Below are 10,737 nucleotides of genomic sequence, written 5' to 3'. Positions count from 1 at the left end.
AGCAGTGGAGTGCTCAGTCAGAGAGCTTAAGTAAACAAATATCAAAAGACTGACAGGCATATCCAAACAGAAAACAGGTGACAGGCATATCCAAACAGAAAACAGGTGTAAACAGGTGCTTACTAAGAGAAGCCATCTCCATATATAACCAACAAATAAAGTAACACTCTGTAGCACTATATCATGCAAACATGAAATATATGAAATTTGAATTGCATTTACTGTGTAAATTGACCAATTCATGTGTACCCGGCAGCCATGATAAGGCAATTCTTGTTGCTGGGAATCTGCCTGTGCAAATCTTCTCTTTGGCTAAAGCCTACATTTATATGGGAAGAAACACAAAAATTGAGCTTGGTTTGAGTTGGTACACATGCAGCATACAAAAGACAAAATGAAAGGACCCTGCTATAATTAAATAAGTAAAAAGCAAAAGTGCATTTAAATCATACAGAGTTCTTAGTAACACTGTATTTGATCAAACATAGCATAAAAGCCGTCCCACCATCGACAAGGTGACTCTGTGGTCGGGGCGGTCCTACACTGTCTAGTATTAATAACCTTATCATGTGTCAAAGTTGACGTCTGTGTGAATAAGGGCAGACAAGGACCGGGTTCCAACCACTAGGACACCAGTCAGGGGAAGCCTTTAAATACAATTTCCAGCTCAGGAGAGGGAGGCCACACCCCAGCTTGTGTGTCTTCTATTTTCTCATAATTGTGCCAACACTTGTTGCCTTCTCACCCAGCTGCTTGTCTATTGTCCTGTAGCTCATCCCAGACTTGTGTAGGTCTACAATTTTGTTCCTAGTGTCCTTAGACAGCTCTTTGGTCTTGGCCATGGAGGAGAGGTTGGAGTGTGATTGATTGACTGTGTGGACAGGTGTCTTTTATACAGGTAACGAGTTCAAACAGGTGCAATTAATACGGGAAATGAGTGCAGAATAGGAAGGCGTCTTAAAGAAAAACTAACAGGTCTGTAAGAGGTAGAATTCTTGCTGGTTGGAAGGTGATCGAATACTTATTTCGTACAATAAAATGCAATTTAATTATTTATACAATCATACAATTTGATTTTCTGTTTTCTTATTTTTAGATTCTGCCTCTCATAGTTGAAGTGTACCGATGATGAAAATTACAGAACTCTCCATTCTTTGTAGGTAGGAAACCTTGCAAAATCGGTAGTGAATCAAATACTTATTTTTCCTACTGTATATGTATGGCATATAGGTAAGGAGAGACCAGATACAAAAAGGAAAGCAAAAGCTGAAAAAGGCAAAGAAACAATCGAACTGAAACATCAATTTGAATGAAATACCCGAAGACCTTAGATAAATAGTGTAAAGTTGTAGAACAAATGTAGAGACCCTTATGAGATCACCGGGAAGAAGAAAGTGTGTGCTCCACAATACAAAAAACAAATCCGCCACAATGATAAAATGTGCTACAAAATGCTGCTCTATAGCGTTTTAAATGGTAAGTGCACGTCACATCTGGTGTGTACACTAGGAATAAACAAGTAAGTCACGATGCCATTGTGCCGAAAGTGACGTGCTGGGGTCCCGCCTTTCTTGCAGAGTTTAGAGAAGACCAAGGCATGGAGCCGGAAGTGACGCTATCCCCAGTTGGCAAGCTGGAAGTTAAATGAAGCACGATGAGATAGAACAGAAAATAGACATAAGTAATAGATACAGAAGAGATGCATAAGAAATACAGTGGAGAAATGAAAGAGATTAAATATGAGTTATAAAAGCATATGCAGAAAAGGGATGAAGTGAATCAAAAAAATGCGGCAAATCATTAGTGGAATTCAAAAATCCTTGTCTTTCCTTCTTAAAAAACAACAAAACTAATTTAAGGAATAAATTGGTACGAATGGACGAAGATCCAACTGCCCTCTTCTCTGCCCGCTGGCCTTCTCCTCAGTGCTCCTCTCTGCCCTCAGGCCATCTCCTCAGTGCTCCTCTCTGCCCTCAGGCCATCTCCTCAGTGCTCCTCTCTGCTCTCACTCTCTCCTCATGCTCCTCTTTGTTCTCAGGCTGTCTCTTTAGTGCTAGTCTCTGCCTCCAGGTAATTACCTCAGCATTCAATCTGCTCTTATGCCATCATCTCAGCACTCCTCTCCACCCTTAGGCTGTCTCCTCTGCACTCCTCTCTGCCCTCAGGCCATCATACCACACAGCGCTCAGGCTGTCTCCTTAGTTTCCATATCTGTTGTTACGCCAGCTACTCCCTTCTCCTCCCTACTCTCATGTCATCCACTCATCTCCTCAGTGCTCTTCTATGCCTTCAGGTCTCCTCAGCACTCCTCTCTGCCCTCAGACCATAGCATATCAGGACTTAATCCCGGGCACATTGTGGCAAAAAGGAGAATCTTAATAGGGGCTTTCATTATTAACTTCTTAAAGGGATTTTTTCCTTTCAATTTTCAGTACTCCATCAGCGTACCCATGTTAAAAATATTATCAGCATTAGGGCTCATACTCATCTGTGTTTAAACCAGACGAGTGCAATCAGATAAAAAATTGTATTGCACTCTGACTAATGTTGGTCAATGATTCTGTGATTATTTGTGATTTTTTTTTTCTCAGCTCGGATTGGACTGAGAAAAAAATCGAAGCATGCTGCCAGTGGCTGCGTTTTTTGGATGAGACTTGCCAATGCATGTTAATGGGTGCCAGATAAAAAATGAACTGTGATGAGTATAGCGTGGCACTACCACAGGATGCACAAGTAGGTTACCCAGACCTAGCGGTGGATACCGCGTTTGGACCTGCATACCCCAAGCCGACCTCTACATGCTCTAGGGGATACCACCACCGTGACCATACTGCTTATTTGGTGCTCCCTCTCATCTACAGTCCCATATGGACCTTTGGTTCAAGAACACATAGCCTTATAAACTTAACACCTGCCTTTCATGCCCCATATGGGCCTTGGAATATAAAGCCTTATAAAGAAAAATTAAACAAGCCAAGCATCTTACATTTGCATGATCCCAATCTGAACCTAAGGAGTCAGACACTACACCAAAACCAACACATATTGGGTTTGGCTGGTTTACCAGCACAACACGCAACAACATCAAGCGAGTGCACAGTGCACACCTGCACCAATCTTTATAGCAGCAGACTGACGAAGGCCTGTTGTGGGCCGAAATGTTTCTAAGACTGCACACAATAAAATTCTTTTTCAAAAAAGGATCATTCAAGTTGAGTGCCAAGTTACTTTATTAGATAAAAAATGAACGGCACACAGACCATCCATATGTCATACGGTTTTTACGGATCAATGACAAAATAAAAAAAAAGTTATTCAATCATCCCATGGCAGAAGTGACACACAGGAAAGTGTTAGCAGGCTTCAACAAACACGCCACCACAGGGTTTCTGGCAAAGTTTGAAATGCTATGTTTTATTAATGTAGAAATGCTTTTGGTACTGGTACAGGAGTGTCCCGAGCTTTGGGACCCCAGGGACTCTGGATACCAGAACAAAAGTACCAATAATGTGGCGTGGACATATCTATGTCGCCAAATGTATCTACAATATGCTGACAGTACATCTGATGTCCAAATGGGGATTTTTAAGTATTTCTTTGCTTTGTGATTGTACCATTTTTCTACTTAAATTCTACAAGACTGGCATATTGCAAAAAGCATGTTTAATGGTGTGTAAGTTAATATTAAGTATGCCTTTTTGTGACCTTCTTGATCCTTTTAGAATAACTTTAAATGTAAACTTTGATTATATTTCAGTGAATGATGTGACTCGAAGATGGAAAAACTGCCGAAACCAGTATAGAAGGGAGCAGCAGCAGCGAGGCAAAAGTGGCGAGGGGGCACTCAAAAATCGACCATACCTCAAAATGGCTCATTTAAATTTTTTAGTATCTATCATGAAATTAAGACAGTAAGTGTGTTTTGGTTTTGGGTTTGTTTGTTAATATTTGTAACATTGAGTAACTTTATAATTTCAATTACATTATAGAACAGAATCCCACTAATGGGAACGGGAGTCAGTGTCTGAGCCAGAGCTTGTTCCATCACAAGAGGAGGCTCCTGGCTCATCAGTCGAATAGCAGGTAGCAACGGAACAAGAGGAGTAGTAGCCCCATCTTGCCCCTTGACACATCCACACAGGCACGACTCATACCACGCCGACTCAGAAGAAGGAGGGAGGCTCTCACCAACCCCACATGGCAGCAGATTGATAGCCGAGTGATGGTCTATATATCGTCCACAATAAGTGATGATGGTGAGGATGCCTTTTGTAGAAGTTTGACTCAACATCTGTACCAAATACCCTCACAAATCAGAATACAAACAAAAATAGCAATTCTTCACTTAATACAGTTGTGGCCAAAAGTATTGACACCCCTGCAATTCTGTCAGATAATACTCAGTTTCTTCCTGAAAATGATTGCAAACACAAATTGTTTGGTATTATTATCTTCATTTAATTTGTCTTAAATTAAAAAACACAAAAAGAATTGTCCTAAAGCCAAATTGGATATAATTCCACACCAAACATAAAAAAGAGGGTGGACAAAAGTATTGGCAATGTTCAAAAAACCATGGGATGCTTCTCTAATTTGTGTAATTAACAGCACCTGTAACTTACCTGTGGCACTTAACAGGGGTTGGCAATAACTAAATCACACTTGCAGCCAGTTGATATGGATTAAAGTTGACTCAATCTCTGTCCTGTGTCCTTGTGTGTACCACATTGAGCATGGAGAAAAGAAAGAAGACCAAAGAACTGTCTGAGGACTTGAGAAACCAAATTGTGAGGAAGCATGAGCAATCTCAAGGCTACAAGTACATCTCCAAAGACCTGAATGTTCCTGTGTCAACTGTGCGCAGTGTCATCAAGAAGTCTAAAGCCCATGGCACTGTGGATAACCTCCCTAGATGTGGACGGAAAAGAAAAATTGACAAGAGATTTCAACGCAAGATTGTGCGGATGTTGGATAAAGAACCTCGACTAACATCCAAACAAGTTCAAGCTGCCTTGCAGTCCGAGGGTACAACAGTGTCAACCCGTAATATCCGTCGGCGTCTGAATAAAAAGGGACTGTATGGTAGGAGACCCAGGAAGACCCCACTTCTTACCCCGAGACATAAAAAAGCCAGGCTGGAGTTTGCAAAAACTTACCTGAAAAAGCCTAAAACGTTTTGGAAGAATGTTCTCTGGTCAGATGAGACAAAAGTAGAACTTTTTTGGCAAAGGCATCAACATAGAGTTTAGAGGAGAAAAAAAGAGGCATTCAAAGAAAAGAACACGGTCCCTACAGTCAAACATGGCGGAGGTTCCCTGATGTTTTGGGGTTGCTTTGCTGCCTCTGGCACTGGACTGCTTGACCGTGTGCATGGCATCATGAAGTCAGAAGACTACAAACAAATTTTGCAGCATAATGTAGGGCCCAGTGTGAGAAAGATGGGTCTCCCTCCGAGGTCATGGGTCTTCCAGCAGGACAATACCCAAAACACACTTCAAAAAGCACTAGAAAATGGTTTGAGAGAAAGCACTGGAGACTTCTAAGGTGGCCAGCAATGAGTCCAGACCTGAATCCCTTAGAACACCTGTGGAGAGATCTAAAAATGGCAGTTTGGAGAAGGCACCCTTCAAATATCAGGGACCTGGAGCAGTTTGCCAAAGAAGAATGGTCTAAAATTCCAGCAGAGCATTGTAAGAAACTCATTGATGGTTACTGGAAGCGGTTGGTCACAGTTATGTTGGCTAAAGGTTGTGCAACCAAGTATTAAGCTGAGGGTGCCAATACTTTTGTCTGGCCCATTTTTGGAGTTTTGTGTGAAATGATCAATGTTTTGCTTTTTGCTTCATTCTCTTTTGTGTTTTTTCATTTAAGACAAATTAAATGAAGATAATATGCCAAAGAATTTGTGTTTGCAATCATTTTCAGGAAGAAACTGAGTATTATCTGACAGAATTTCAGGGGTGTCAATACTTTTGGCCACAGCTGTAGATGGTGCAATTCTACCCAGTAACCTACAAGATATCTTTCAGTACATAGAAAGAAGCCAGCTGAGATGGGCACACTGGTAGCAGGCAGGCAGCCACGTGTCTGCTCGGGGCCAACCAAGATCAGCCTCAGGTCATCTTTCTTCAACCCCACTCCAGCCACAGGCCATCCTCCTTCCATCAGTCATCCTCCTTCAACTGGTCCTCCATCATCCTCAAGACATCCTCCAGTCACAGGAACTTCTGAGGCATCAGGAACACCAGCAACAATGTTGCCCATTGCAGGCACAGACACTACTTGCCACCACACCAGGATCCAGAATATGAATCTACTGGACCTGTTAACTATGACCCCCACAACAATACCCATACCACCCCCTAACAACCCAATTCCACCCTTTTTGCCAAATGTAGTAACCTCTCAGCGTTCAACCCAACCTCAACCATCTTCCAGTCCACCCTCCTCATCCCCATAAACCCCCTCATTTTTTAATTTGTAACTGTATTGCAGGTTTGTTTTGGTTGTCATATTCTCTATAACATTTTGCTTGAATTAAGACTTGATTTCTGGTTTGCGGTTGATAATAATAATAAATAAGTTGTTAGTTTATGAAGAAAAGTTACCTTGTCTATTATTAATGTGTTATCTCTGCATTCCATAACAAATATTACAAATATTTATATTCCTTAACAAATACACTTATTTACATAGATTTGGGGTATTATAACACTCATAACCAAAAGGCATAATAGTGTAAACATCACAACACTAAATTTTCTTGCCATAGTGTGGACCCCTCAAGCGTCAGAAAATAATCCGCAAGAACTTCATGAACTTTGAAGCCTGAAGGATCCCTGCGTCTAGCCAAAGCCTTTGCAACTGGACCAGGAATGTTAGCCAATCTTCCCTTAGCATCCACAGACAGGCGAATTGTGGATATAGGTAAAATTGTGTAGTATTACACAGGCCTTAATGACACCATTGACACTTTGCATGCTTAATTGCAGGACATTAAACAATAGTCTCCATGTACCGGTCAAAATGCCAAAGGCACTGTGAGGGATCGGCTCTGCGGTAGATGCTGGTTCACACACGGAACATAGTTCATTGGTTCAAAACAAACAGGCGATTTATTAGAAGAAGTTCATGAACCGCCAGGGTTACAAACATATAGCAGCCTCTTCCAGGTAAACAAAGGTATCACAGAGCAAAACAGAAAATAACAAGTCCATATAACACAGGGCTCAGCCGTTTAAATGTTATTCTTTTCCTCTCAGACTCCAGCATGGTCTGAGCAGCACTTGAAAGGCTTCCTCACCTTGCAAAACACACAGACAACCTTGAGGCAGCTAGAGCTGCCTTAGGGTCCCATTACACTTAGTGACGCACCAGCAATCCCGACAACGATTCGACCTGGTAAGGATCGCTCGTGCGTCGCTAAATGATCGCTATTAACTGCCAAACAGGCAGATCTCTTCAGCGACGCAGCAACGATCCAGTGATCAAATACAGCGATGCGTGCTGGCCAGCGGGATGCCGTCGACGAAAAAATGGCCCAGAACATTCCTGCACGATCAGCGATATCCAGCAGGGGGGGCGGTCGCTGCTGCGTGTCACATGTAGCGAGATCGCAGGTGAGATCGCTGTTGCGTCACAAAATCGGTGACGCATTAGCAATCTCGCTGTGTGATACAGGGCCTTTAAATCAGACAATCCAAGACACTGACTGGAGGCAAGTGAGCAACCGATCCCACCCAGGTTTTTACAGCTGCTCGTAAAACTTGGTCCCATAATCCAGGCTCCTTAAAACACCTCTAAGCACTACAGTAAGTGTACTGGAGCCTACTTCTCTGGGTCCTACATCACCAAGGCTTGGTACATTGGGGAAACATACCTATAATCCACGAGCTATCCAGCTGCCACATTACATACCCCTCCTCTGCCCAAAGCCGGGGTGCTTGGCACCTTATGCCAACATACAATGGACCCTTGATAGGGCATCTGCATTCCCATGTTGTTGCTCCACCTTAAAACTAAAATCATGTGGGGCTGGGAACCACCTCTTTACTTGAGCATTGTTTCCCTTCTTCTCTTACATCCACTCTAGTGGGGCATGGTCCGGCACTAACCTGAACCTTCTACCTAACAGGTAATACTTCAGAGTGTCCAACGCCCACTTGATGACCAAACATTCTTTTTCCACTATGGAGTAGTTCTTCTCACATGGCGACAGCTTCCGACTGAGGTGCATTACAGAGTGTTCCTCTCTGTTAATCTTCTGGGACAAAACTGCTCCCAAACCGACAACTGATGCGTTCGTCTGGACCATAAACTCTTTGGAGAAGTTAGGCGCCACCAAAACTAGCTGTTTACAGAGGACCATTTTCATTTCCTGGAAGACTGCCTCAGCTTCCAGGGACCACTTTGCCATAGCCGACTTCGTCCCTTTCAGAAGATCGATCATCAGGGCAGCTATCACGGCAACGTTAGGGACAAATCTTTGATAGTAGCCTTATCTAGAAATGTCCTGACCTGCATATTCGAGAGGGTTGTGGCCATCTCTGGATCACTTCCATCTGATTTGAAGTATTATTTTTATTATTATTTATTTATATCGCACCATTGATTCCATGGTGCTGTACATGAGAAGGGGTTACATACAAATTACAGATATCACTTACAGTAAACAAACTAACAATCACAGACTGATATTGAGGGGAGAGAGGACCCCATTTCGGGCTTACATTCTACAGGATGGTTGGGAAGGAGACAGTAGGTTGGAGGGTTTCAGCAGCTCCTCTGATGGTGAGGCGGTAGCTCCAGTAGTGGTGGGGAGGCAGCGGGAATCATTGCAGGCTGTAAGCTTTCCTGAAGAGATGAGTTTTCAGGTTCCATCTGAAGGATCCGAATGTGGTTGATAGTCGGACGTGTTGGGGCAAAGAATTCCAGAGGATGGGGGATATTCGGGAGAAGTCTTTGGAGGCGGTTGGGTGAGGAGCGAATAAGTGTGGAGGAGAGGAGGAGGTCTTGAGAGGACCGGAGATTACGTGAGGGAAGATATCGGGAGATTAGTTCAGAGATATATGGAGGAGACAAGTTATAGATGGCCTTGTAAGTCGGTATTAGTAATTTGAATTGGATATGCTGAGGGAATGGGAGCCAATGAAGAGATTTGCAGAGGGGAGAAGAGGAGGAGTACCGAGGAGAGAAATTAATTAGGTGGGTGACAAAGTTAAGGATGGACTGGAGAGGTGTGAGGGTGTTAGCAGGGAGGCCACAGAGAAGGATGTTGCAATAGTCGAGGCAGGAGAGTATGAGGGCATGCACAAGCATTTTAGTAGATTGAGGGTTGAGGAAGGGACGGATTCTGTAAATATTTTTGAGCTGGAGGCGACAGGAGATGGAAAGAGCTTGGATGTGTGGTTTCAAGGACAGGGCAGAGTCAAGGGTTACTCCGAGGCAGCGGACCTCTGGTACTGGGGAAAGCGTGATGTTGTCAATTGTTAAAGATAGGTCGGGTAAGGTAGATATGTGAGATGGGGAAAGATGATCAGTTCAGATTTGTCCACATTGAGTTTGAGGAAGCAAGAGGAGAAGGAGGATATGGCTGATAGACACTCCTGGATTCTGGACAATAGAGAGGTGACGTCTGGGCCAGAGAGGTAGTATCATCGGCATAAAGGTGGTACTGGAATCCATGGGACTTTATGAGTTGCTCCATGCCAAGTGTAAAGATTGAGAAGAGTAGGGGTCCTAGAACAGAGTCTTGGGGGACTCCAGCAAAGAGAGGGTGGGATGAGGAGGTAGTGTGGGAGTGAGAGATGCTGAATGTGCGGTTGGAAAGGTATGAGGAGATCCAGGATAGAGCAAGGTTTTTGATGCCAAATGAGGAGAGGATCTGTAGTAGGAGGCAGTGGTCAACAGTGTCGAAAGCAGAGGACAGGTCTAGAAGGAGGAGTATAGAGTATTGTCCGTTAGCTTTGGCTGTAAGTAGATCATTGGTAATTTTGGTCAGCGCTGTCTCAGTGGAATGATGAGAGGTGGGAGGAAAGTTCAGCGTGGACATGCTGCTCCAGGAGTTTAGAAGCGAATGGGAGCAGAGATATTGGGCGATAGCTGGACGTGGCTGTTGGGTCGAGGGTTGGCTTTTTAAGGATAGGCGTGATTGTGGCATGTTTGAAAGCAGAAGCGAAAGTATCAGAAGTTAGTAATAGGTTGAAGAGGTGTGTTAGGGATGGGATAAGAGTGGTGGTGATGTTGGGGAGGAGGTGGGATGGGATAGGGTCAAGTGCACAAGTGGTGAGGTGTGATTTGGAGAGAAGATGAGCAAACTCCCCTTCAGTGATATTAGGTAGGGAGGTTATGGGGTTTGGGCATTGGTCTGGTGTGCAAAGGGGTTGTGGTGGTTGAACAATAAAGACTTGCCGTGTTTGGTCTATCTTGTTTTTGAAGTGTGCGGCAAAGTCCTCGGCAGAGATTAGGGAAGTCTGAGGGGGCAGTGGTGGGCGGAGGAGGGAGTTAAAAGTATTGAACAACTGTTTGGGGTTGTGGGATAAGGAAGATACAAGGGATGTAAAGTAGGCCTGTTTAGCAGAGGCGAAGGCAGATTTGAATGCAAGTGTTGCTTGTTTGAGTGCAGTGAAGTCGACTTGCGAATGTGTTTTCTTCCAGCGCTGATCTGCCATTCTGGATGCTTGCCTAAGCTTTTTAGTGATGTTATTGTGCCAGGGTTGTCTATTGATTCGTCGCACT

The 10,737-nt window shown here is 43.7% G+C and overlaps 1 long non-coding RNA gene across 1 annotated transcript; it reads left to right on the top strand.

Annotated features, from left to right (window-relative positions):
- The first annotated feature begins 1,043 nt into the window (after positions 1 to 1,043).
- LOC141099187 (uncharacterized) lies at positions 1,044 to 6,603 on the top strand. The gene is made up of 3 exons (XR_012234440.1): positions 1,044 to 1,160; positions 3,758 to 4,256; positions 6,030 to 6,603. It is a non-coding gene; the product is annotated as an uncharacterized lncRNA (long non-coding RNA).
- Positions 6,604 to 10,737: the final 4,134 nt, after the last annotated feature.

This window comes from Dendrobates tinctorius, unplaced genomic scaffold (assembly GCF_039654945.1).
Source record: "Dendrobates tinctorius isolate UK_male_01 unplaced genomic scaffold, ASM3965494v1 ptg000098l, whole genome shotgun sequence".
In the NCBI taxonomy this organism is placed as follows: Eukaryota; Metazoa; Chordata; class Amphibia; order Anura; family Dendrobatidae; genus Dendrobates; species Dendrobates tinctorius.
This window is presented reverse-complemented; position numbering and strand designations above follow the sequence as displayed.